Raw genomic sequence first — 27,331 nt, 5'->3', positions numbered from 1 at the left:
AACAACTTTTAAAATAAACCTTCTCATCACCTCACTGGCTTTTTTTGTCAGTTGTTTGAAATACATGTTCCTGTTTACTCACCCTCCTGCCATTGGAAACAGTTTTTCCATATTACTCTAAATCTCCTCCAAGTTTTCATGGCTCGAAGCAGAACAATCCTTCATTATGACTGAATCATGTCTGGCACCATTTGGAGAAATCTCCACTCAACCCTTCCCAACGCCTTGATGATATTTCAGATTGTACCAAGCTTTAGATATTAGGAAATGTCAATTCTTAGATTCAAGTTGGTTTAATCCTTTAGGGAGGTACATAATTTATTTTATCTGTGTATGTATCACTGGGGAAGAGGAAGTTCAGGCAATAGAATTAACTTCTAATCTTGGCACGGTAGCTTAGTAATTAGCACTGCTGCCTCACAGCACCAGGGACCCAGGTTCCATTCTACCTGTGGGTGTGGAGTTTGCACATTCTCTCTGTGTCTGTGTGGGTTTCTTCTGGGTGCTCTGGTTTCCTCTCGCAGTCCAAAGATGTGCAGGTTAGGTGGACTGGCCATACTAAATTGCCCATAGTTTCCAGGGATGTACATGTTAGATGTGTTAGTCATGGGAATTACAGGGTTACACAGATAGGGTTTTGGGGGTGGGGGTGTTTCTGAATGGGGTGCTCTTCAGTGAATTAGTGTGGATCGATAGGCTAAATGGCCAGTTTCTGTACTGTACGAATTCTATGATTGCCTAAAACCTGACTCTTCCTATTCTAGCAGGTAGTGAATACATTCAGACACTTGCATCTGTGCATCTTCATGAAATTTGAACACAGCCTTCCCCTACCCCCACACTGACTCCAGGAGCTCAGATGGAAAAGTTATACCTAACCTCTCAACACCCTTCATATTGTAGCTGATACTTATGTGAATTCTAAGAGGCATTAGGCATAGCGAGAAGATACAACTCTTTAAAATCATCAGGCTGCACCTTCTCCCTTGTGGTTCAGCCCAGTCTGAATCGGTGATGGATTTCACTGAATTCTTGAAAGTTGGTTCAGTCTGATGGAGAGTTTTAATCATTTTTAATAAGTTTAGCATCAAGTGGTGGTGCTCTGGGGCTGAAGAGCTGTCAGCCATATTTTGATTGACTCAGCAGCTCCACCAGTCAGTCCTCACCTGGAAACCATGGCTTTGAGCTACTGAAAGAATCGCGCAACATCGTGGTGGCTTCAGAGGCCAGCAGAGGTGGAGCTGAGCCCAATGCTCCAGCCTCTGGAATGTTAAATCCACAATCCCTGTTACAAAACCCAATTGTGAAATATAGTTGTGTACAACATTTAATGTAAATGGAAAAGACAACATCGACGTTAATCTGTATTTTTAATAAATATGTTTTGAATGAATCAGATGCCAATTGCCGTTGAGTTGATTGAGCCCTGGTTGGACCTAATTCTGTTTCCTTCAAATTCTCATTAAAGGCACAGCATTACATGTGTTAAATTAATTACATAACTAGCTGCTGCTGAAACTTAGGCATGTGCTGTTCAGTAATCTGTGATTTATTCAGTGCATCTGCATGCTCCAGAGATTGGCACAAGTGAATCTGTGAGCCTTCAAAGCTGCCGTCTTTAAAATTGAATAAAATATATTCATATGATTTTCATCGCTTTCACATTAGTCATCCTCTACTGAAATCTGTTTGTATGGCAGTTTCCTTTGCCTAACAAGCAAACCATGCTGAAAGGGAAATGCTCAGGTTGGGCAATATTTTTCCAAAATAGAATCTTCCTCCAACTTGATTATTGTGCGGATATTGATGTCGATGGCCAGTGCTCCTGGCTGTAGAAGTCAGGAGCTTAAGGGAAATGTTGAGATCTGTAATGCTGCCCAGGATTTTGCTTCCCACTTGGAAGAGAGTCCTTTAGGGACAGGAGTGAGATTCCGCCCAGTCAGACTAAGCACTCAGCTTTCTGAGCAGTTCTGACTGGAAGTGTGTATGCCACTGCAAAGGGCGATAGGAAGGATGTTGTGAAATTTGAGAGGGTTCAGAAAAGATTAACATGGATGTTGCCAGGGTTGGAGAGTTTGAGCTCCAGGGAGAGGCTGAACAGACTGGGGCGGTTTTCCCTGGAGCGTCGGAGGCTGAGGGTTAACCTTATAGGGGTTTATAAAATCATGAGGGGCTTGGATAGGCTGAATAGCCAAGGCCATTTCCCCAGGGTAGAGGAGTCCAAAACTAGAGGGCATAGGTGAGAGAGGAAATCTTGAAAAGGGATCTTTTTTATGCACAGTTTGGTGCGGGTATGGAATGAGCTGCTAGAGGAAGTGGTGGAGGCTGGTACAATTGCAACATTTAAAAGGAATCTGGATGGGTATTTGAATAGGAGGGGCTTAAAGGGATATAGACCAAATATCACTGGCAAATAAGACTAGATTAATTTAGGAAAACTGGGCAGTATGGACGAGTTAGACAGAAGGGTCTGTTTCCATGCTGTCCGTCTCTATGACTATGACCATGAAATGAAAGGTGTAATGTAACAGAACGAGTAATCTGTGCTGTACCATTCAATGATTCCATGACAGCAGTGTATTGATTTTTGGTGGATTAGAAGGAGGATGAATGCTCTTCTCTTAGTCTAACAATGACCTTCAACCTCTTTGGAATCGTCCTGTGCCACCTTCCAACTCTCCCCAGCCACCCTGGATTGGTGTGTTACTGGTCAGGAGTGGCTAAGCAATCACAATCAGGCAAGGATGAATCTAAAATGGGAGTGGGTAACTCACACATGCCAACAGCCGGGCAGTATTATTTCTCAATCCTTTGCCCACCCATTGTGTTCTGTATCTGAAAATCAGTCTAAGTGTCAGCAAGGTCAGAAGAGTGTGTCCTTTGGCTATTTAACTGTGAAAGCCATCATATTTCAGCTGAGTTGTCCTCTCACTTTGAACATGTTCATTTTTAATAAATGAGTTACTGCATTGTGATTCTGATAAGCCATCATAACCTTGCAATCACTCAGGTTTGCAAATCAATTTTATCAGTGCTGGTTGCCTTCTTTTCCTAGTCCTGGACCTGCCTCTCTGATTCACATCTTTTTCTATTTTTCCTTCAAAACAGGCAATAATCTCTATCTTAATAACTCCCTGTGGCCAAGGATTCCTTATGCCAGCCTCTCTCCTTACTCTGCAGGAGAATTATAAATTAATGACCTCTCTTCCCTGAATCCCTAGAGGCAGTAAGCTTTTCTTACGGAAACCCCTTCATAATTTGAAAAATCTTGATTCAATCTCCTCTTGGTCTTCTCCAGTTTAAGTAGTCTGCTTTTTATTCTTGGGATGCTGGAGGCATTTGACTTGAGCTTGAGCAGACATCACCATTGCACAGACTGGAGATTAAATCGAGGTCCGGAGTATATGAGCCAGAGAGTTCATTTAGCCCCTGAAACTTCAGATCAGCCCTAACTTCTGACAGATATTGACAGATATCTTTACACAAAAAGCAAACATAATGTTGAAGATTTGTAGTATTTAAAATATTGAAAACAGAATTAGTGAGCAGTGCTGAAAATGTAATTCACACAAAAGCAATCTGTACTTGTGTCATTGCATTAGCGAATCAGAATTGATTTAGGTATAAAATAGAATTAAAAATATTCTGATGAAACACAGGGATAGGTCAATATTCAAACTTCAGGAAAGAAGTAGATATGTCACTGATTAAAAATGGGATAAAGGTGCATGGGGAACAGGCAGGAAAGTGGAGTTGAGACCAAGAGAAGATCAGCCATCATCATATTAAATGATGGAGTGGGGTCGAAGGGCTAAACTGACTTCTGCTTCTATATCTCTGTTTCTAATATAATGTCATATGTAAACCCACAACATTTATAAAAACACTTCACCTAAATATATGAAACAATATTGGAGTATGGCCATCAATCATTCCTAAAGCTTCATTCCATTTTCACAATTTCTAGACCATTATGTCTTCAGGATCAAAGCAACTTTAGTTGGGTCATCTATAAATCTACTGTTACCTAATGGTGACAATTACAATACGAGACTAACAAGAAGGAGATGCAGACTAAAGACTGAGGGGCAATTTTTAGATTAGATTCCCTACAGTGTGGAAACAGGCCCTTCGGCCCAACAACTCCACACCGACCCTCCGAAGAGCAATCCACCCAGACCCGTTCCCCTACATTTACCCCTGACTAATGCACCTAACACTATGGGCAATTTAGCACGGCCAATTCACCTAACCTGCACATCTTTGGACTGTGGGAGGAAACCGGACCATCCGGAGGAAACCCACACAGATATGGGGAGAATGTGCAAACCCCACACAGACAGTTGCCCGAGACAGGAATTGAACCCGGGTCCCTGCCGCTGTGAGGAGCAGTGCTAACCTACTAACCTAGCAGTGCTAACTGACCTACCGTGCTGCTCCTTTTCGGGGAGCTTTGCACATATCCTTGTCAGGGAGGTCGGGAGGAAGAAGAAAGGTCCCTCTGGGTTGGGAGCCACAAAGTTGGCTGTTCTTTGTAACAAGGAGATTACAGTGTCATGAGTATCACCCGTTTAAAGCACCAGGGCTCCTTTGAAGTGCAGGAAAAAGTTTAACAACTTCATCAAAGCAAAGAAGATAAGCTAAATGCTCTCATTATGTGAACAAAGTTAAAAATCACACAACACCAGGTTATAGTCCAACAGATTTATTTGGAAGCACCAGCTTTCAGAGTGCCACTCTTTCATTACCTGTTGTGTAATTTTTAACTTTGTCCACCCTGGTCCAACACTGGCACCTCCAACTCATTATGCGAAGCACTCTTTCATTTATTTCCCCCAGTAACAGAGGACATATGTCAGGGTAGGATCTGAGGATTGATAACAGACTCACCTCCGATGTTAATGATTGGGTCCTGACTCAGCAGATCTCCAGGGTTCAGCCTTCAGAAAGATGCTCGATGAGCATTACAGTCACATGGAGGCTAGGCTGATCTTGAGGACCTGAGGCAGCCGATGCAGTTATGACAAAATCCAAAGCCATTTTTACTGCCAATTAGAAAAGAAAAGCTTTCATTTATACAGGTTCTTTCACAACCACCTTTAAGGTGATTTATAGCCAATGAAATCCTTTTAAAAGTTATATTGTAGGGAATGCAGTAGCCAATTTAGACACTGCAAGCTTCTACAAATGGTAGTGTAATAAAAAAAATATAATTTGCTTTTGCATTAACGTCCGAGGGATAAATATTAGCCAGGGGATAGGGATAGTTTTCTTCTTTGAAATGGTCCCATGGATCTTCTCCATCCACCTGATAAAGTAGATGGCCTTGGTTTAATATTCATCTAAAATGGCAGCACGTCTGCCAATGCAGCTGCCAGCATTCCCTCAGCATTGTATTGGAGTGTTAGCCTTGATTCTACTATTTGTATACTAGAGTGAGACTTGAACTCTCAGCCTTGTAACTCAAAGGCAAGAGACACTGGCCACTGACCCACAATTCATACCTGATATTGGGAAAGGGTTAATACCATTGACACTGCCATGGATTGGCTGGTATTCCTGATGAAGAGCTTTTGCTCGAAACGTCGATTTTCCTGCTCCTCTGATGCTGTCTGAACTGCTGTGCTTTTCCAGCACCACTCTAATCCAGAACCTGGTGGGCCCACAGACAAGGGTGTGTCTCTTTGACCTCCAGATAATGCTTTGATAATTAGCAAAGAAGGCTTTTTGGATTGCTTGAAGAGAATGATGGAAAAGATCTTCCCAGAGTTTTAGGATCCAGAGGTTTTGACATCAATGTTCATTCAATCTCAAGAAGCTTGTGTGACCAGGCACTCGGGCCCTCAGACATCAGTGTGATTCAGTCCCAAGCAGGATCTAAGGAAATATCAACCCTTGCTGCACATACCCATCTGTATATAAAATCAACCTTTTTGTTTCAAAGTATTGATGTTCATTTATATTTTTGTGTGAGAAGAAATTTGAAAGTTAGTTGGATGTACAGTTCTTCTTGCACTTCATTTACTGAAGTATTGCTTCTGTGAGCAAAGTGTTTTTGAGGAAGCAGACGAGTCTATAGCCTCTTGTGACTTATTCATTTCTTCTCATCGGGCACAGCCTTACCTCTCACCCTTCCAGGCCTGTTTTATTCCATTCTCCTGCTTCTCCTGTTCTGCCCATTTTAAGGTTACACCGTGAAGCCTCTGACAGTGATGGGGGGGTGGGAGTGGCAAGGGAAAAAAAAAAGAAGCATCCTTGAAAATGCTGCTTGAAGAATCCTTTCTTAGTTACACAAATTAAGAAAAGACTTTTCCAGTTGCTTTGGCCATGCTGACATTTCAGATCAAATCTTTAACTACTCAGAGTATGAAAACTCAACCACTTCTCAGTTTGGCAAATTGTACAACTTGCTCCACTTTTCTACAGACATATCGCAATTTAAATGCAATTCTGGTATAAATTCTATAAAGTTTGTGACAATAACATGAATCTTGAAATGTTAGCCTTTTTTTGAAAGTAAGAAGCAGAGGAGTTGCAAACTTGAAACATGATTTCTCTCTCTTTTGCCACAAATGTTGCCAGTCCTCCTGAGTATTTGCATGATTTTCTGTTTGTTTGTTTCAGATTTCCAGCATCTGCAGTAGTTTTGTCGCAGTATGAGATTGTTTACTATTGCAGGAGAAAGTGAGGACTGCAGATGCTGGAGATCAGAATCGAGAGTTTTCCAGCAGCACACTCTCGACTCTGCTTACTGTAGTACAAAGACGAATGGTTCCTTTATGTGACGCCTGTACCATGGGATTGACATGAACTCAATTGAACATTCTAATGTCAAAATCATCAAGATCTGATTCCATAGCTCACTACTTTAGAAACTGCAGGTTTGACCTACAGATCACAATTCATGCAGTCTTTTTCAGTCCACAAAGCTAATTAGGAGAGTCATAGAGTAATCGAGATGTACAGCTCCGAAATAGAACCTTCGGTCCAACTCGTCCATGTCGACCAGATATCCCAACCCAATCTAGTCCCACCTGCCAGCACCCGGCCCATATACCTCCAAACCCTTCCTATTCATGTAACCGTCCAGATGCCTTTTAAATGTTGCAGTTGTTCCCACTCACAAAGCCATGCTGACTATCCCTAATCAGTCCTTGCTTTTCCAAATACATGTACATCCTGTCCCTCAGGATTCCCTCCAACAACTTGCCCACCACCGAGGTCAGGCTCACCGGTCTATAGTTCCCTGGCTTGTCTTTACCGTCCTTCTTAAACAGTGATCACTTGAAACCCGACGTACCCCTCATTGCATTAGAGCCAGTCTCAATACCAGAAACTTGGCTGTTCGTGCTACCTTCCACTGAGAATCCATCACCCCCTACATTTTCCAAAACAGCATACTTGTTTGAAATGAGGATAGCCACAGAAGACTCCAGCACCACCTGCCTACCTCTCTTACTTTTCCTAAAGTTACCCCATCTACTTGACTGTATCTGCGACTTTTCTCCCTTCCTCTAACTGCCATTCATCACCATAGGACCATAAGACCATAAGACATAGGAGTGGAAGTAAGGCCATTCGGCCCATTGAGTCCACTCCGCCATTCAATCTGGCTGATGGGCACTTCAACTCCACTTACCCGCATTCTCCCCGTAGCCCTTAATTCCTCGAGACAATAAGAATCTATCAATCTCTGCCTTGAAGACATTTAGCGTCCCAGCCTCCACTGCACTCTGCGGCAATGAATTCCACAGGCCCACCACCCTCTGGCTGAAGAAATGTCTCCGCATTTCTGTTCTGAATTGACCCCTCTAATTTTAAGGCTGTGTCCACAGGTCCTAGTCTCCTCACCTAACGGAAACAATTTCCTAGCGTCCACCCTTTCCAAGCCATGTATTATCTTGTACGTCTCTATTAAGTCTCCCCTTAATCTTCTAAACTCCAATGAATACAATCCCAGGATCCTCAGCCGTTCCTCATATGTTCGACCAACCATTCCAGGGATCATCCGTGTGAATCTCTGCTGGACACGTTTCAGTGCCAGTATGTCCTTCCTGAGGTATGGGGACCAAAACTGGACACAGTACTCCAAATGGGGCCTAACCAGAGCTTTATAAAGTCTCAGTAGCACAACGGTGCTTTTATATTCCAACCCTCTTGATATAAGTGACAACATTGCATTCGCTTTCTTAATCACGGACTCAACCTGCATGTTGACCATTAGAGAATCCTCGACTAGCACTCCCAGATCCCTTTGAACTTTGGCTTTACGAATTTTCTCACCGTTTAGAAAGTAGTCTTTGCTTTTATTCTTTTTTCCAAAGTGCAGGACCTCGCATTTGTTCACGTTGAATTCCATCAGCCATTTCCTGGACCACTCTCCCAAACTGTCTAGATCCTTCTGCAGCCTCCCCACTTCCTCAGTACTACCTGCCTGTCCACCTAACTTCGTATCATCGGCAAACTTCGCTAGAATGCCCCCAGTCCCTTCATCCAGATCATTAATATATAATGCGAACAGCTGTGGCCCCAACACTGAACCCTGCGGGACACCGCTCGTCACCGGCTGCCATTCTGAAAAAGAACCTTTTATCCCAACTCTCTGCCTTCTGTCAGATAGCCAATCCTCAATCCATCCCAGTAGCTCACCTCGAACACCATGGGCCCTCACCTTGCTCAGCAGCCTCCCGTGTGGCACCTTATCAAAGGCCTTTTGGAAGTCTAGATAGACCACATGCACTGGGTTTCCCTGGTCTAACCTACTTGTCACCTCTTCAAAAGAATCACACCTCCTTGCTCTTGTAAATTCCTCATTGCCTTAACTGTCGCTCCAACCATTCTATTCAATCTGATAGGATTCACAACCAACGGCATTTATTGCAGATATAATCCTCAGTAACATGTACTCTCTCCCTAAACTCCGACGTCTCACAATAAGAGCATATCACTCTACTAAAGTCCATTTTTGCTTCTTTCAGTCTACTGACGCAGAAATAGCACCATCTTATTCTCTACAAAACACTGCTCCAGGTTAACTTAATACGTTTGGGTTATATTTTTAAGTTTAATCAAGAGACATATCCCAATAAAATATATAATCAGTAAAGAACCCACTCTATTCACTACTGAAGAATTTCAGCTCGGACCCAAGGCCACATTTAAAACTATTCACTTATCCGCCTCTGTGCTGTGACCTTTCCCAAACAGGTTCCTCCATGATCAGTTGTGAATTGCGCTGTTTGTTAATTTTCCTAGATGCACTCTGGTGTCTAGTGATAGATGAACTAAACAGCAAAGGCAGTAACTGCGCAAGGTTCACTGCTGTGACAGTTAGCAGTGTGGATGTCTTTTTCTCTCTCTCTCTCTCTCTCTCTCTCCTGCACTGACCTCATCATGTTTTGCCTTTGTCTGTTGTTTTGACTTTTTTTTTCTCCCAAGTTCCAAAACAATGCAACAGCATATAAAAAAGTAATTGCTGCTTCTGGAATTTGAGGAAATCATCTCCAACACCTAAAATACCTCAAAAAAAAAGGAGCGACCTGTTACAGCCAGAATTTTTCCCTGTCCTCCATCTTCAGTAATAGCAGTCAAACTCAGCAGTTAATTTCGGAGTTGGTGGAGTTGTTGAAGCCAAGAGAGTTGATTATCATAAGAGATCCAGGCACCAGGAGATTAAATCTCTCAGGAAGCTCATTTCCTCCTTTGCAATGCCAATGCAAGAAGGATCTCCTTCCTCGACTTCCTCAAGGAAGCAAGCCACAAGAACTTTCCCAGCTCTCAGTGCATTGACTCGATACAAAAGGGAAACAGCAAACCTGCAATATCAAGGTCCGGGTTTAGGAACTCAAACCATTCCAGTATTCTAGAACACAACTATTCAAGATTTTACAGTTTATCTGAGATCAAATTATTACCACTTCTAAGCCATTGAAAGAAGTGAAAGCAAAAAAAAAAATTCAATAGCTGCAGATCAAGATAGTTTAAAGTAATTTTATTTTCTTCAACACATACACAGAGCTGAGAAAGGCCAGGGTCTATGCAGTATACTGAACATAGACTATGGCAAGGTAGATTATACCTCCAAAGAATAATGAGAAATAAGCAATTCCTTTCCCTTCAATTTTCCTTTCTCCATTTCATTCCTAAAAACTATATCCAATGTAAAAGATGCATTCATCTTTGTACTGGAGTGAGTAGCCTCATACACAATCAAAATTACAGCACAAAATCCTGGAAATACTCAACAGGTCTGACAGCATCTGTGGTAAAAGAAACAGAGCTAATGTTTCAGGTTTGCAACCTTTCTGTTTCTAGTACACACCCTGCTGTGCTTTTTTTTAAAATCTAGCCCTATTGGGCTTTGATTTTTACCCAGCAAAATGTTTAAGAGTTTGAAAAAAATACCATCACCTTCAGTTTTTGCTGGATGCACATACAGGCATATTTTAAATGAAACTGTTCTACAAAGGCATTGTTCAGGAAAAAAAGGTACTTCTCATTTCTGTAAAACATGCATAAAAATTCCCCTCAATATTTATCAAACCTAATATTGATAAATGCCATTTGTGTGTTATTAATTTCTTCATAAAACAGTGTAATGGTGTAAATGCTCTATTTCTTCTCAGTATTTATAAAATATTTTTGAGTTGTATCTTAAATGCTGACAGGCCAATAAGAACTATTTTGCAGAAGTTGGAAGCACTGGGGTCCTTAACATTCCATTCTATTCACATACTTGTGTTACAAACCAATTTTCAACTACATGTGCTATTGTCTGTATCTCGCCATGACCATTCTGCTTTCAATATCTGTCTCAGTTCACTGCTGAACTTTAATACTTTTGACCCACACATAGTTCTCCAGTCAGGGAACTAGTCTGGTTTTCTATTAGTAAAAACATAGATTTTATTTTACACATGACAGAGCCGGACAGCTCCAAGTGGCAGGCTTGACATTCCTTCAGTAACTGGCCCTCCTATTGTTCCTGAGGTATTTCAACTGTGTCCTTCTTAGGACATAGAATTCATAGGGATCAAATTCCAAACTCGACTGGGGAGGTTGTGACCCAGGCAGGGAAGCTGATTTCTGTTGATGTCAAGCCTCAGCTTATCTTTCTCAAGAGCTTGAGATATCCTTGCAAAATCGTACCTCCTTTAGGAAGTTGAGACTGTGTCTAATGCCTGTTCCCTATGGCACTGTATACCAAATCTAATTGAACTTACACTGGTATACTGCAGATATTGCTTTTGAAACTGCTGCCTTTTTAGAGTAATTCAGACATTGGTATTGAACTATACAGCTGATGGGAACCATACTTGGTCAGGCAAAGCATATCTTTAGGTATGTAATTTTATGTTCATGTGCCAGCTTTTAACATCTGCCTTCAAATGTTACTTATATTTTCGATGTTATCAAATGGCTTTTGCTAACTCGAGAGTGCAATTAGTTTTCAAATTGTCTAGAAATCATATTGAATGCTCATAAATTGAAGCCAGGTTAAATTCACCGAAGTTATATGCAGATTTGGTATTAAATTGCATGAGTTTGATGTTGATTTGATGTAAAGTATGCTATAAAAATGGACAAGGAAACATTTAACATTCTATCCGCATCTACAAGCTGTAAGCTTTTATATTGGTAATAGTCCAAAAGGAGTAGTTCCAGTTAGAGTAGAATTTTCCCTCATGTAATTGTGGTAGAGGATCGACCTTGAGCCTGTTGAATGTTAAAAGGGTCACACCAGCTCATCTTATTTCCCTTCTTATGTTCTAGATATATCCCTTTGAGACTCTGGTTGAAACATAAGTCTGGATCAATTGTTACCACATTTGCACAAGAATGGAAGAGATGGTTTACTGTTGGTTTTGATGGTATTCAATCTAAAACTGAACACAATGCATGACAACTGATGTGTGCAAATATCCTCAAGCAGATCTCATTTGCTGGTGTGCTCATTTTCCTTCTGTACCACTGAAAGAACGCTGAGGAATAGGTGTTCATTCAGTATGTAAATGTTTTAAAATGATAAGCACTTTCAGCTGTACAAATTGTAAGTTGGGCAACATCAGCCCAGCCATAAGACAGCGAAGAATGGCCTGCATTTTAATGTACTGTTTGTTTTACAGCACACTTAGAAGGACAAATTTGTCGGGCTGGAGAAAGAACTGGTGAGTGGGATTAATTTTGACTCCACAGTGGGAGCCTGCATTGTATAATTCCATGAGATAATGGCCTTAGGACAGAGAAGTAAATACCACTATCCCTTTCAAATTGTTTCATTGCAGACCGTAATGTGTAATACTTAGTTCAACCATTTATCAGCAAGAGCAAATTCCAATACCATTGCTTAGCTTCTGTGTGTGAAATAAGCTTTCTGTGTTCTTTTTCTTGATTATCAGCATTTGCTCCAAATGAAAATAAATTTCAGATTTTACTTCACTCAATAAAGAGTCATTTGGATTGGTCCAAGTCTTAAATCACGTGTAGACCAGATTCAAGATTGGAGTGCTGCTGGAAAAGCACAGCAGGTCAGGCAGCATCCGAGGAGCAGGAGAATTGACATTTCGGGCAAAAGCCCTTCATCAGGAACGTCGATTTTCCTGCTCCTCAGACGCTGCCTGACCTGCTGTGCTTTTCCAGCACCACTCTAATCTTGACTCTGATCTCCAGCATTTGCACTTTTGCCCTGTAGACCAGATTGTATAGGGCTAGCAAGTTTCCTTTCCTAAACACATTTAGGAACTTGCTGGACCTTTATTACAGATTGACAGCTTTGTGATCACTTTTAGTGACATTAACTTTTTATTTCTGGACCTTTTAAACTCAGTTGACATTCTCAAACTGATGTAGTGTGATTTGAAGTCTTGTTCTTGGGATTACTAATCTAGGTCTCTGGATAAGTATCTTAGCAAAATAACCACAGTGCCATCATGCTCAATAGCACGCACCTCAAATCCAGCAAAGTACCCAGACATAGAGATAATCTACAGAACAGAAGGGAACCTGTTCAAGCTATGTCACATTGACTCCAAAACCAAGACCACTACAACCTTGGTCAGAAAGATGAGTGTGGATATGTGTGTGCTCATTTAGAAACTGACCTCTGGGTCATTGCTGCTTCCTTCCCCTCAGCATAAGAACATTTCTTTAAACACTAAAACCATCCGCCAACTGGTTTTCACAGCACAACATCCCTCCCCGGTGATTAAATTAATCACAAAATCCTAGAAAATGTGGACCATTTCCCATTTCTTAAGAGACTGCTCTTGATGAAAATGGATCAGAGAGGACAACCTTCATCATTACCTTCAATGTACTAGCTCAACTGACTGAGTCACAGAGTCATACAGTCATACAGCACAGAAACAGCCCCTTCAGTCTAACCAGTCCATGCCAAACATAATCCCAAACTAAACTAGTCCTACCTGCCTGTTCTTGGTTCATATCCGTCCAAACCTTTCCTATTTATGTAAGGAAATGGGAAAAAAATCTTATTTTAGTTAACTGTAATAACTGTAAAAATACTGTAATAAATCTTTAACTAAGCTTGCAAACCCAGGAGAAGCTGCAAGATCCACTCTGCTCCCGCAGGAAGAAAGGTAATTGGGGAGCAGGATCTCAATCTGAGACTAAGTAGGCAGCAGTGATCCTTACATTCCCAAATGCTTCAAAGAGGTGAGCAACCTACAACAGACAACTCAAACCACTGGAGAGTTACCACCAGCACAGCCTTCACAAGATCCTCCAAGTCTAGTCACAAGTAAGGTGGTCCCACAGCAGTCTCCTCTCCCAAGTCAACTTGCCCAGAATCAAGATGCTAATTACTCCAGAACAACTGGGGGTAATACGGTGGCTCACAGCGCCAGGGACCCGGGTTCGATTCCCGCCTCAGGCAACTGTCTGTGTGAAGTTTGCACATTCTCCCTGTGCCTGTGTGGGTTTTCTCTGGGTGCTCTGGTTTCCTCCCACAATCCAAAGATTTGCAGGTGAATTGGCCATGCTAAATTGTCCATAGTGTTAGGTGCATTGGTCAGGGATAAATATGGGGAATGGGTCTGAGTGAGTTACTCTTCAGAGGGTCAATGTGGACTTGTAGGGCCAAAGGGCCTGTTTCCATACTATAGGGAATCTAATCTAATCTAACTTTAGTGGACAGGAAATGAGATCCACATACCCCATACCTGCCTCCCCAAAGGAGCTATTCTATGTGAAGCTCAGTCATAACAGATTACCAGAAGACAGTGGAAACGCATAAGGAGGTTAACCAATTGTTACAGAAAGGTTAGATATCTTTGGGAGGCCTTGGCTTCTGACCAACCGTAATGGAGAACATTGAATGGTTTTGTTGTGAGTTCTGCAGTGATGGAGTTGAGGCACTGGAAGGAATGCACAAACCTCATCTACCAACTCCTAAAGCACCATCTATTCAGCAAATGGCTGGGTCTGCAGACCAGTCAATCATCTCAGAATGCATTGAATTGGGGTGTCAGCAAGTCAGCCCTGTCCTCAAGGGAGTGCCTGAAAGAAAGTAAACAGAAACTATATACTTCCACTCATGGCTCATTTCCAAATGGATGATGAAGTTTTGCTCCGTCAATTTTTTCCCACACTCATTTGAAAATGTTGGCTTATTCTTGTGATGTTATGAAGGTTGTGCTTCTTTGTCGAGAGGAGAATCCCAATATGGAGGGATGGTATTACGAGGAGAGGTTGAGTAACTTGGGTGTGTACGCAATGGAGTTTTCAAGAATGCAAGGCAACCTTATTGAAATATACAAGACTCTTAGAGGAGTTTAGAGGATAGATGCAGAAAAGTGTTTCCCCTTGTGGTAGAGAATCTAGGACCAGAGGACATAATCTCAGAATAGGCGAAAGCAAGGACTGCAAATGCTGGAGATCAGAGTCGAGAGTGTGGTACTGGAAAAGCACAGCAGGCCAGGCAGCATCCGAGGAGCAGGAAAATCGACGTTTCGAGCAAAAGTCCTTCATCAGGAATAAGTAAGTGGCACATTTAAGACAGAGATGAGAACAAACTTCTTTGCTCACAGGATAGTAAATCTGTGGATTCTTAATCACGGAGAGTTGTAAAGACTGGCTCATGGACTATTAGCTATTTTCAAGGCAAAGATAAAGAGATTTTTAATCAGGAATGGAATCATTGATGATGGAGAAAAGGTAGGAAAGTGGAATTTAGGATTATCAGATCAGCCATGAATGGTGGAGCAGACTCAATGGGCTGAATGGCCTACTTCTGTTCTTATATCTTGTGTTTTATGTGGTAGAGTGGTTGTTGGACTACATGGCTCCGTGCTGGACAAAGAAGGGGACTTACCAAAATATTCAAATGACATAGTTGGTAAAGCTTGAACTTAACTACACTTGGGAGTTAGGTAGAACATTTGCTGAAGTATTGGAGTACTGTGACCAGGGCCTCCAAGCCCTCCGTTTTTTCCTCTCCAGACGTCCCCAACAGTACCCTTCCACTGACACTCTCATTCGTTTGGCCGAACTGGTCCTCACCCTTAACAATTTCTCCTTTGAATCCTCCCCCTTCCTCCAGACCAAAGGCGTAGCCATGGGCACACATATGGGCCCCAGCTATGCCTGTCTCTTTGTTGGCTATGTAGAACAGTTGATCTTCCGTAATTACACCGGCACCACTCCCCACCTCTTCCTCCGCTACATTGATGACTGCATTGGCGCCACCTCATGCTCCCGCGAGGAGGTTGAGCAATTCATCAACTTCACCAACACATTCCACCCTGACCTTAAATTTACCTGGACCATTGCTGACACCTCGCTCCCCTTTTTGGACCTCTCCATCTCCATTAGTGACGACCGACTTGACACTGACATTTTTTACAAACCCACCGACTCCCACAGCTACCTGGATTACACCTCTTCCCACCCTATCTCTTGCAAAAATGCCATCCTGTATTCCCAATTTCTCTGCCTCCGCCGTATCTGCTCCCAGGAGGACCAGTTCCACCAGAGAACACACCAGATGGGGTCCTTCTTTAGAGACCGCAATTTCCCTTCCCACGTGGTTAAAGATGCCCTCCAACGCATCTCATCCACATCCCGCACCTCCACCCTTAGACCCCACCCCTCCAACCGTAACAAGGACAGAACGCCCCTGGTGCTCACCTTCCACCCTACAAACCTTCGCATAAACCAAATCATCCACCGACATTTACGCCACTTCCAAAAAGACCCCACCACCAGGGATATATTTCCCTCCCCACCCCTTTCCGCCTTCCGCAAAGACCATTCCCTCCATGACTACCGTGGTCAGGTCCATACCCCCCTACGACCCACCCTCCCATTCTGGCACTTTCCCCTGCCACCGCAGGAACTGTAAAACCTGCGCCCAACCTCCTCCCTCACCTCTATCCAAGGCCCTAAAGGAGCCTTCCACATCCATCAAAGTTTTACCTGCACATCCACGAGTATCATTTATTGTATCCGTTGCTCCCGATGTGGTCTCCTCTACATTGGGGAGACTGGGCTCCTCCTAGCAGAGCGCTTTAGGGAACATCTCCGAGACATCCGCACCAATCAACCAAACCACCCCGTGGCCCAACATTTCAACTCCCCCTCCCACTCTGCCGAGGACATGGAGGTCCTGGGCCTCCTTCACCGCCGCTCCCTCACCACCAGACGCCTGGAGGAAGAACGCCTCCTCTTCCGCCTCGGAACACTTCAACCCCAGGGCATCAATGTGGACTTCAACAGCTTCCTCATTTCCCCTTCCCCCACCTCATCCTAGTTTCAAACTTCCAGCTCAGCACTGTCTCCTTGACTTGTCCGACCTGCCTATCTTCTTTTCCACCTATCCACTCCACCCTCTCCTCCCTGACCTATCACCTTCACCTCCTCCCCCACTCACCCATTGTACTCTATGCTACTCTCTCCCCACCCCCACCCTCCTCTAGCTTATCTCTCCACGCTTCAGGCTCACTGCCTTTATTCCTGATGAAGGGCTTTTGCCTGAAACGTCGATTTCGCTGCTCATTGGATGCTGCCTGAACTGCTGTGCTCTTCCAGCACCTCTAATCCAGTATTTGGTTTTCAGCATCTGCAGTCATTGTTTTTACCTTATTGGAGTACTGTGCCCAATTCTGCACAAGTTACTTTCAGAAGGATCTGAAAGTGTGACGGGGTGTTGGGAAATTGATGAGAATCATCCCAGGGATGCAAGACTTGAGTTACAGAAATAGTTTGGAGAAAAGAAGGTTGAGAAAAAAATTGTTAGAGATGATAAAGATATGAGGGACAGGAACAGAGGAGACTGGGATAAATTGTTACCATTGGCAGAAGTTCCAGTGGAAAACAATACAAATGAATGGCTCACGAACCAAAAACGACACAAAATTTTTTTTACACAGCGAGTGGTTCGGATCTAGTACACATGGCCTAAGGGTGTGGTGGAGACAGATTCAGTCATGCTTTTCAAATGGGAATTTGATCATTTTCTGAATAGAAAGCAATTGCAGGACTATGGAGAGAAGGGTAGTGAGACTCAGTGTGATGCTTTTGCAGAGATCCAGCATGGACAAACTGGGCCAAATAGACTCCGTCTGTGCTGTAACCATTCTATGGTTCTGCGACTGATACATCGTTGGAGTGGCTTTTTATGGTTCTCACTTCTTATGCTCTCACTAATTCCATTGTAGCAAATGGATAATTTTGTATGACTAAAATGGAAGAAGTGTTTTTTTAAAATATGAATATGATACTTTGTCAGTCAAGTAGAAATGCAATTTGCTAAAGTAATACAGCTGTGTCGTTATCCAAAGGATATCTAATTCTAAAAAGATGCTTTTGATGTCTGAAAATGAGATATTAAATTGCTGTAATTGAACATACCACACCACTCCAGTTTAGTCCAGTGTTTAAGCAAGGCTTGTAAATAAAATGGGAGGAAATGATGTTCACTATTATAATAACAATCCATTGGTATGCCAGTGGAAATTCTCCAAGAGGCAGGCGTATGCAACTATTGTCTGAATACTAACTCCTGACTGAAGCCAGGGTGGGTGGAGGGAGTCTTTGTTCAGAGAAAGATTCTTTCCCCTATACATGAGCAAGCTCCCTGTTATCAACAAGGGAATGCTCTAAAGAACCGAGTAGTGATGTTATAAATGTCGGAGAGATTGAGTAAACATATATTTCAGATGAAATGCTGAAAAATATCATGACTAATTGGAAATATTTATCATTGCTTAATATGCATCCATAATTATTTGAACATTATTGTAGAAAAATACAATGTATTTGCGAAATAAAATCACAATACCTAATGTTACAATACCCGCGTTACAATCTGGTAATAAACTACACTGCAACTGCGATATTGTTTCCCTATAAGCAGTATGCAATGTATCGGGAATATTAAAGTACTTCAGAAACTGTTTGTGCTACATAATGGTGAAGGGCGGTCACAAATGTAAAGTTTGCTGAGGCAGTGGATCATATCGGCAGGAATTCGTGAATAAAGCCGGATTTAGGTTTAGATATAGAGAATCTGCTATTCTATTCTTCGCATTGACCTGCACATGATCTGCCATGCCTGCAGCACAAATCTTCTGTTACAAGTTGCCGTGGTTACAAAAAGCTCATAGTAAACCAATGAGCTTTCTGCAGCATTGCTGAAAAGCACCAGCCATTTTGGTTATGGGTGCACACTGGAATAATGCTCTGCTTTATCCAGCAATAAAATCAGCTATTGAAGAGAGAGTCCCGCATTCCAGATGATCTTTGTCGCTCAGAATGTCACCGTGTTGCTCGACTGTCAGGCTGTTCGTTGCTGCCGCTGGACTGGACTGAAAGGAAATAATCTGCAGTGCAAATGTGGGGGCAGATCAAGCAAACACAGACAGTGTGCTGTGTGGTAAAAGAGCGTTGAGCTGTCACGTTACCTTAACTGTCTAACTGTTGTCTGCTATTGGTGACCAAGTAAGCAGGGTGTAGTCCCGCACTGACACTGTTTATGTACATTTCTGCTGCTTTATTTAGACAGACTCCCACTGAAGAAGCAGGTGTGTGATTTATCTGGGCTCCACACAGGCTGCAGCCTCTCTGGTGTTACATGCTGCTTTCAGCGAGGCTGCTGCATTTGGGACATCTGCTGGACGTGGAGACTGTTAAACCTGGTCAATCGCTGCTCAGCTGGTCTTCAGGTAAGCTCAAATTACAGTGTTGATTTCCCCCTTTTGAATGTGAAACTGGCAAGAAAAGACAGGAGTAAACTACAATGCAGTTCTAATGGGGCATGTGCAACAATTCACCTCTGTTAGCACAGACCTTTATACTTCGAAATTAATTGGGTGTTGTTGTGTTCATTGTAATAGATGTTTACAATTTAACAAACCTTCTGTCCCCGATCTCAATTTCCTAATTTCGTGGGTCTTCCCACATCGATGCTCAAAAATGATCCCCGCAGTATAAAAGACAGGAGTTTCTGGTGGTCTTATTATACAAACCGATGTGCTCTACTCGCATGCTTCACAAACAGTTGGAGTCAGCATCTATCAGAGTACGGTGATAACCTTTCCTAGAGAAAGGCAAGCGTTCCTTAAACATTGAATACTGTATATTTCAAAGTTAACCAGCTTGCACACATTTAGGGGTTTCCTTTGAATTATTACCTTTTTTGTACAAAATAACAGAATCAAATGGTTGAAGAATACAAAGGCAGCAGTATTTGTATATAGTGTTTGATGGTTCATGTAAATAATCCAATGATCAGTATGGAATTCAACTTGTATTATGATACTACAATGCTCAATATAACCCACTGTGTGAAGAGCTGAGAAATGGCTTTGACTATTTTGTTGGCTGAAACTCAAATTATATTTATTTCTTATTGCAAGTATCATTTACTGATAAAGAAAATTTTAATATTTAATCTCAGGTCATCAGAAAATAATTTCTTCAGCTAATTCCTTCCTATTAAAACTGTTCTAGTATTAAGATCATCTTGGTTAGCAAGTGGTTGCTAGAAGCATTCAGTAAATCTCATGGTGACAAAGAAAATATAGTTCAGCATGGATCTTGTTCTGATACTGTTAGTGTTTCAGTTGTCGCTTGTAAATGTGAACCAATGTGTTTCCTTACTCTGGAATTAGAAAATAATTGCAAGTTTAAATTCTGCAATGTGAGCGTGGGTAAAGATCAGTTTTTTGACATCCCTTTCCATAAAGTATTAAACTATCTGAGCTGGCTCTTAAAAAAAACCCCACAATTTATAAGCTATCATCAGTGCAGTCGAATAATTGAGTGTTTTTCCAAAGAATAATTATCCTGTTTTATGCTCAGTGCACTCACGTTTTGATCTGCTCGTACCCTGTACAAGTAATTTAGGGGCCCCGTTTTGTTTTGAAAATGTTGTTGTTGCCATCGATGTTAAATTGGATTTTTGTGGCAGCTGTATGTTATATACTTGTGCATGATCCTGGGTTTGGGAGGGTAGTGAATGTCTGAGTCACTAACTTGTGGTCAGCAAAGTAGATACTGTTCCAAGAGCTATGAAGATAGCTAGAGATTGTTACTTAGGAAAGAGCTTGACTTTCATAAAAATAAAGGTATTTGCTGACAATAAAATTTAAGTCTTGAAATGTTTACAGTTTCCTCCTTAATAGAAGACTTCCTTGTCTCTGCAAAATCTATTTATGTATTGCCACAAGATACAATTTTCAGAGGATTTTGTTCTTGGTTTTTTTTGTTGCAGTTAGAGCAAGACAAATCATTGACTGTAACTTTTCAATTTTTTGGAGGTTTATAAGAAAGAAACAGTTTGAAAAATCAACCAAATTAGTTCCTTTACAGATTAGTGGAAGATCAGCTTTTCTTGTGGCCCTGATATCTCTTCGGAATTTGTTAAATTATCGCTTTTGATGAGACCCTTCTGTCACCCTGACAGATTAGATAAAAGCCAAGAAGAAGTTGCTGCCAAAAGATTCATGACCACGTTTATCATAATTTCAGTCCATCTGTCCTTAAGGAGGTTATTGTTTGTGTGCTGGACAATGATCTTTTATTTCACTACAAGATTGATATTTGAGTAATCCAAAACAGATTCCTGGAATCTATTGGCTGCATGTTACAAAACCCATCTAAAATCCAAAAGTCTATTTGCTCCCCTGTTTCATGTTATTCTCACCGCTAATACAGTCCATGAATGATATCCTTCTTACAGTGATGAGGCAGGACAAAACCTCTGCTGGTTTGCTACTTGCAGTGAAATTGTAAAAAACATTTACAAATATTTACCATTTCACAAGAGGCCAGATTAAAATTTCCTAATTGTAGATCATCTACAATGAAAAAAAGTTATCTACCATCAGTCAAAGAGCCTTTCATGTTTTTAGCACGCTACGTTTTTTCATGTCACTGGATCTGAAACATTAACTCTGCTTTCTCTCCACAGGTGCTGCCAGAACTGCTATATTTTTTTCCCTAGCAGTTTCTGTTTTGTTTCTGATTTCCAGCATCTATTTGCAAGCTAGCATTACAGGAAAAATAATCAGCAAAATGTCCACCAGCATAAAAGCTATCATGGAGAGAAAGCTGTGTGCTCCACTTAAGTTTCAAGATCAAAAATGGGACATCTGATGTTCCATCTGCTGTTTGACTGTCAATAGGAGAGCAGATTTTCACATGAATTACTGCCAGCCTAAACTGTCAGGTACTCCAAAATAGAAACTTTTGTTTTCAAACTGTTCCCAGACTGTTTAGTTGTGCTGTGAGACACCTCTGGGGAGGCGGAGGTTGACCCAGGGCTTCTAGCCCAGAGGCAGGGACAGTACTGCTGTGTCCCAAAGGGTCACATGATGTATATTGGTTAAGTAGTTATCAAGCACACACACTCAGTTGGTTAACAGAAAGCTCTGGCACTACACTCTTCTCTAATTATTAAATAACATTAATGGTATCGTAAAATATACTGGTTATCTCCTTTTCATATTCCCTTTCTATGCTTCTACATTTAATTGCAGCAATTGTGGAAGGGGCTATTTAAGTTTCAAGTTGAGGCCCAATGCTCTCTTAGGAGTTGAAGAAGGGATTTGCTGAAATTTCTTTCAGTCCAGGAAAGAGCTCTTGGTTTCTCAATGAAGTGACTAGTTTCACAGTTTTAGCTGTTGCTTGTGTAACGGAATACATGGGAGCCGCCCATTTATCATTATGGGTGCTGTCCTAATTATGATAATGGTCACACATACAAACTAAGAGCAGGAATAGGCCATTTCAGTAAGATCATGGCTGATTTGATTGTGATCTCAAATGCACATTCAAACCTACCCCCAAGAATGTTTAACTCTTGTATTGGCCAATAATCTGTCATCTTTTGCCTTACAAATAGTCAATGATCATGTCACTGAGAGACAGGTAGAGGGGTTGTATCTCCCTTGGAGGGTGGGTGGAGGTCCTGCTCAACCCAAACTGGGCAGAGATCTTAGGATCAAGCTTTTCTCTCAATGATGGTGGCTCAAAGACATTTGACCACTTTTCCTTGCTTTGTGCTTCAGAATTCGCCAGTCTTGAATGTGTGCCAAATGAGATTTTTTTTTATTCCTGTACTTTGGTCAAGGATACAACACGGCTGAAAAGTTAAAAATTATAACTCAACATGTCTTTTCTATGCCAAAGTCAACAGTTACTATTAATTATTTCTAACCTGTTACAATGCTTTGTGCATTTGATGAGGTTAAAGCTTCTTACTAAAACAGGCTTTGCTTAAATAATAATCTACACTGAGAGGACATGGCATGCTCAAAATTTAAATTTTAAAAACACTGTATTTTAATTTCTACTTCTGAAGAACTAAAATAAATTGGGTTCAATTCTACTGGAAGGTTGTAGGATGTCCAAATGATGGAATGAACCCTAAAGTTCAGTTTTGACTTGTAAAGGCAAGTGATTTTAAGGAATGTCACCATGGGATGAGACAGAGGATCTTTTCAAGTTGATTGAGTCAACTTGTCATCATGTTCCAGCTGCAAGTTCTCACCAGTTTTTACTGTCCCTTTTGTTGAAGTGGTTGAAATGCCTGCCAGAGACCGACAGGTGCCGCATGAATGCAGGGCTTGGAAATTGGGTTCCCGCAGCTGTAATTGGGGCCTTGGTGTGATTTAAGCTGGTCGAATAAAAGCTGTGTAGAGTGGCCACCCTACTGAGGAAATGCATGTGTGATTGCACTGCCTGACTCACTGGAAACACTACTTAGATTAATTGGATCTGCGTATTGTGCTTGGTGCAGTTTGAAGTGATTTATTCAGTTTTGTATTTTGCTTTTATCCGTTTTCTACTTTAATCAGCCTCATCGAGCGTTTGTAGGTTGCTGAGGGTGCTAGTTCTGCTAGGAGCAGCAGCCTCAGCTATCGGGATAAGTAGCGGGCACACAGTAGTCAGACTGCTGCTAAGAAGGGGAATATTGTAGAGGAGAATAATGAGATACGAGATATTAGACTAGAAAGGATCGAGGTTAGTAAGGAAGAGGTGTTATCAATTCTAGAAGGAGTGAAAGTAGACAAGTCCCCTGGGTTGGATGGGATTTATCAGAGGATTCTCTGGGAAGCTAGGGAGGAGGTATTGGAGCCTTTGGCTTTGCTCTTTGAATCATCATTGTCTACAGGTTTAGTACCAGAGGACTGGAGGATTGCAAATGTTGTGTCCTTGTTCAAGAAGAGCAGTAGAGATGACCCAAGTAATTCTAAACCAGTGAGCATTATGTCTGTTGTAGGAAAAATTTTGGAAAGGATTATAAGAATTAGGATTTATAATCATCTAGCAAGCAACATTTTGATTGCAGGTAGCCAACATGGTTTTGTCAAGGACAGGTCATGTCTCACAAAGCTCATTGAGTTTTTTGAGAAGGTGACCAAGCATGTGGAAGATGGTGGGGCAGTTGATGTGGAGTACATGAACTTGATAACGTGGTAGGCTTTGGAGAAAATGCAGAGGCATGGGATTGAGGATGATTTAGCAGTTTGGATTAGATACTGGCTTTCTGACAGTAGGCAGTGAATGGTGATTGATGGAAAATATTCAGCCTGGAGTCTGATTATAAGTGGTGTGCCACAAGGATCTGTTTTGGGACCACTGCTGTTTGTTATTTTTATAAATGACTTAGACGCAGGCATAGGTGGATGGGTTAGTAAGTTTGCAGATGTCACGAAAGTCGGTAGAGTAATGGACAGTGTGGAAGAATATTGCAGGTTGCAAGGGACTTGGAATCGGGCTGGGAGGTGACAAATGGAGTTTAATGCAGCTAAATATGAGGTGATGCACTTTGGGAAGAATAACCGGAAGGCAGAATACTAAGTCAAAGAAAAGATTCTTGGTAGTGTGGATGTGCAGAGGCATCTTGGAGTCCATGTACATAGATCCCTGAAAGTTGCCACCCAGGTTGATAGTGCTGTTAAGAAGGCATACAGTGTGTTAAGTTTCATTGGTAGCGGGATTGCGTTCCGGAGTTGATATGTCATGCTGCAACTGTACAAAACGCTAGTGCAGCCTCACTTGGAACTCAGCCACATGAGGGAGATTTAAACAATCCTTGGATAAGCACAAAGATGATGATGGGATGAGCTTAGATTAATTCACAGGTTGGCGCAACATCGAGGGCTGAAGGGCCTGTTCTATGTTCTGTAAGAACATTAGAAATAGGAGCAGGAGTAAGTTATCTGGCCCATTGAGCCAGAACCTCTGGAAGTGCTGCTCATTAGCATTGCCCAGCTCTTAGTAAAGACTAAGGGTGACCTTTCTGGCTAGGACTGAGCATAGACTGGAGTGGACAGGCACGACCCCAATACTCTATTGAGCAGCAGTAAGAGGATGCTCACTGACTCTCCCATTATCACCAAACTGGTGATATTTGTTCCATTACTGCTGCTTCTAGCACTGCCTGCCTCTAGGGAATTGCTCAGCTTTGCCTAGAATAGGCAATAGGGGATGAATTCCTTCCTCCGAACTCCAGTGGAGAGTTCCCAGTCAGGGAACCACTCAGGCCTAAAGGGATCAACAGGAATTGAGAGAAGGAACAGGCTACTGAGTTGAACGATTAGCCATGATAATATCGAATGGTGAAGCTGGCTTGAAGGGCTGAATAGCCTAATCCTGCCCTTAATTTCTATGTTTCTATGTTCTGTAGTGCTGTTCTGTAGTGCTGAAGTCTGTACTTGTACAATTGTGTAACCAGCAAGACACTGCATGGTAGCTGGAAGCTTTTTGTTCACAGGATGGGCTATCATTTCTGGGTGTTAATCCCCATTGGAGAATCATGTAAGTTTCTGCCTGTTTTAATGGAAGCTATCATAGTGGCTTTGTCATCTGCCACTTGTGCAGGGAACCTTGAGATGATCATAGTGGAGACTCAGCAATGATCCTACAGCGTGTTAGCTGATGTTGGGGCTTGTCTGGCCTTAGAGCTTTCCATATTCATCGAGGAGGTGGTGAAGAAGCAGGATTTCTGTCACTTTTAGAGAGAGAGGGAAACATGCATTGCCCCTACTGTTGCAGCCATGGGACTGTGGTTTATCATTCCCAATGATCTATAAGAGAGCAGATTACAGGAGATGAGTGACTCCTGGCACAGTGGTGATGCTGTATGAGATGACAGGACAACAAGCTGTAAGGAGACTCCTTCATATTTTCACCCTTGGTGTTGAAACGCTCTGGCTGCCTTCCAAAACCTCATGTAACAGCTCATGTGTGGCAAGCAATTTTCTTTTCATAGCTCAAGACCACATCTCTGCTGGCCTCAGCAAAGTTGCGAGAGTGTCTTGTCCTTTAGCAAGTCGTCTCTTAGACTGCCCGTGTCACCACATCCTGCTCGCTTCTGCTAAGGGGGATTGCTATGTACAATCTCCTGCCATCTCTATAGCGAGGCAAAGCATGTGCTGCCCCTACTGCTGCAGTAACTCTGCCAGGGTGCCACAGTTTTAGCTGCTGCATAGAAGGGATGGGTACACATAAAAGGGTACACCTACTGTTGTTCACTTAGAATAATTATCCCACTCCCATGATGCTACCCACTTAAGACTTTTACTACTGAGAAAGGCCTAGAGAAATGGGAGGTGCACTGACATTAATCCCATTGACTTTGTAAGCAACTGAAGAAAGGTTAACCAAATAGCTTCTTTTCCAGGCATGTCTCTCTTAGAATCCCTACAATGTGCAAGCAAGCCATTCAGCCCATCAAGCCCACATTGGCCCTCTGGACAGCATCTCTCCCAGACCCACTCCCCACCCTATACCTGTATCCCTGAGTTTCCCATGGCCATTCCACTCAACCTGCACATTTGTGGGAGGAAACCAGAGTACCCAGAGAAAACCCATGCAGACATGGGGAGAATGTACAAACTCCACACAGACAGTCGCTTGAGGCTGGGATTGAACCTTGGTCCCTGGGCACCACAAGGCAGCAGTGCTAACCACCTAGCCTCTGTGCCACCCTCACGCCTGTTAACTCCTTCTGAAGTACAGTTGAGGAGTGTTGTGCATCTTCTGATACAGTGGCAGTATTCACATATGTGTCAAAAAACAATTCAGTCATGAAAGCCATCCATTCCAGTGAATTGCAGCCTGATCCTGACCTCACTGAGTTTTGCAAGCATGTATTTCCAGCAGGGTTTGTCCAGTGCTGATCAAAAGCAGGAACTGGGTTTGACTATTTCCCACTTAAACCCATAGATGCTGAAGCTAATTGGACCATTGCTCCTGCCATTCAGGCTAAGGTTAGCTAAGTCAGCTCAGAACTGAGAAATCCAACCTGGTCCCTTGACTAAATTTCTCCTTGATTCACTGAGGTGCACTGCTGGTGGAAGACCCTTGGTTATTAATCAGAAAATATTGAAGAATTGTAAAAGGAAAGGACAGCATTCCCTTTATAATGGGTAGCTAAATGGAAGCTACTATTATAAATCCTGCTTTGCCAGGATTGTTCTGTTGATTAGTCCAGAAACAATTAAAATGTGATTTTGACAGCATTTGTAGCTCTCCAGAAAGAATCTATGTAGGGTTGGAGTGTCATCAGTAAACTGAATAGTCTCTGTTCATGACATCAAAATAAAGCAAAGTAATTGAGGTCTGAAATAAAAACAGAAAGTTCTGGAGAAACTCAGCAGGCTTGGCAGCATCTGCGGAGAGAGAAACAGAATTAACATTTTCCAATCTGAAGAACAGTTATATCAGACTTGAAACGATCAAACTTGAAATGTTCACTCTTCTCAGTTGCTGCCAGACCTGCTGAGTTTCTCTGTTTTTATTTCAGTTTATGAGCTCTCATTATGGTACAGTGAATATTCTGTTGAAAGGCTGCCTTGTGGTG

At 42.2% G+C, this 27,331-nt stretch overlaps 1 protein-coding gene across 25 annotated transcripts in view; it reads left to right on the top strand.

The window, feature by feature from the left end:
• The window catches only part of sorbs2b (sorbin and SH3 domain containing 2b), a 485,383-nt gene that overhangs the window by 161,929 nt on the left and 296,123 nt on the right, over positions 1-27,331 (top strand). For 8 of the 25 annotated variants that reach the window (XM_072595515.1, XM_072595540.1, XM_072595506.1 and 5 more), the window contains exon 1: positions 18,640-19,181. The gene's annotated coding sequence lies outside the window, so the exon portion shown is untranslated. Of the gene's footprint in view, positions 1-11,140; positions 11,341-12,125; positions 12,168-18,639; positions 19,182-21,457; positions 21,689-27,331 lie in introns of those variants that run through there. The other 17 variants (XM_072595632.1, XM_072595661.1, XM_072595651.1 and 14 more) reach the window with 10 other exon arrangements.

The sequence above is a fragment of the Chiloscyllium punctatum genome, chromosome 2 (genome assembly GCF_047496795.1).
Source record: "Chiloscyllium punctatum isolate Juve2018m chromosome 2, sChiPun1.3, whole genome shotgun sequence".
NCBI classification, from domain to species: Eukaryota; Metazoa; Chordata; class Chondrichthyes; order Orectolobiformes; family Hemiscylliidae; genus Chiloscyllium; species Chiloscyllium punctatum.
Note: the sequence above shows the minus strand (reverse complement) of the source record. Positions and strands in the feature narration are given on the sequence as shown.